At 35.2% G+C, this 895-nt stretch overlaps 1 non-coding gene across 1 annotated transcript; it reads left to right on the forward strand.

Moving 5' to 3' along the window:
* Positions 1-294: 294 nt before the first annotated feature.
* LOC149777063 (U5 spliceosomal RNA) lies at positions 295-410 on the forward strand. Its single transcript, XR_016416338.1, has one exon. It is a non-coding gene; the product is annotated as a U5 spliceosomal RNA (small nuclear RNA).
* Positions 411-895: the final 485 nt, after the last annotated feature.

The raw sequence follows: 895 nt of genomic DNA on the forward strand, positions 1-895 counted from the left end.
AACTCGAACATCTAACGAATGTGGATTACATCCCTTTTACTGTCAAATTAACTCCCCCTGCCTTTTCCACGACAAGAAATATAGAAATATTCATTAGTATCCTTTCTACCAGTATAAAGAAAATAAATGGGTTTCACTGAAATTCAAAATAGCCAATAGCAAAATGACACTGTATATTGAAAACTATGACCCTTTTGGATCTTTGTAGACATAACCATTCCACTATCGTCTTTACAAAAGCATTTGGAAAGTTCAAACTATTTCTCTTCAAAATAAAGCGTGAAAGTATAATGATTACTCTGGTTTCTCTTCACATCGTATTAATCTTTCGCCTTTTACTAAAGATTACCGTGGAGAGGAACATTTAATGAGTCTATAGACCATTCTTTGAAGCCTCACTTTGGTGAGGTACCAATTCAATTAAAGTAAACCTCTAGTTCAAATTTAGCATTTTGTTCTCTTTTCTTCTAACCAGATCCAAATGGAAGATAGTAACCGATGATTATATAATCAGGTCTCAGTACTTCCAGTTCGGTACTCACAAAGGTAGTTCTAGTCTATTGTTAGAACATTTATTCCTCTCTCATTGTCATGGTGATAGAAGAGTTATATTTATGCGATTTTGATAGGGATTTAAAGGTCATTGTTTATTCTTGAGAATATGAGCTCAGGTGTGGTTTTCCATGTGTATTTCGGCGATAGTGCATAGTCAGTAATAAGGCCATGGTGATGATCCGGAAGTGAAATATGTGTTCTGTTTACATACTGCTCTGTTGACAGTCCAGCCTCTCAAAAAAACCTTTGGCAAGAACTTCACCGTGAAGGTATTTTTAGATTAACATATGATTTGTACTGATTGTCACACAGTGGAAATGTCAGTCTCGAGAACCAAATG

This window comes from Sinohyriopsis cumingii, chromosome 18 (genome assembly GCF_028554795.1).
Source record: "Sinohyriopsis cumingii isolate HCF-2022 chromosome 18, ASM2855479v2, whole genome shotgun sequence".
Classification (NCBI taxonomy): Eukaryota; Metazoa; Mollusca; class Bivalvia; order Unionida; family Unionidae; genus Sinohyriopsis; species Sinohyriopsis cumingii.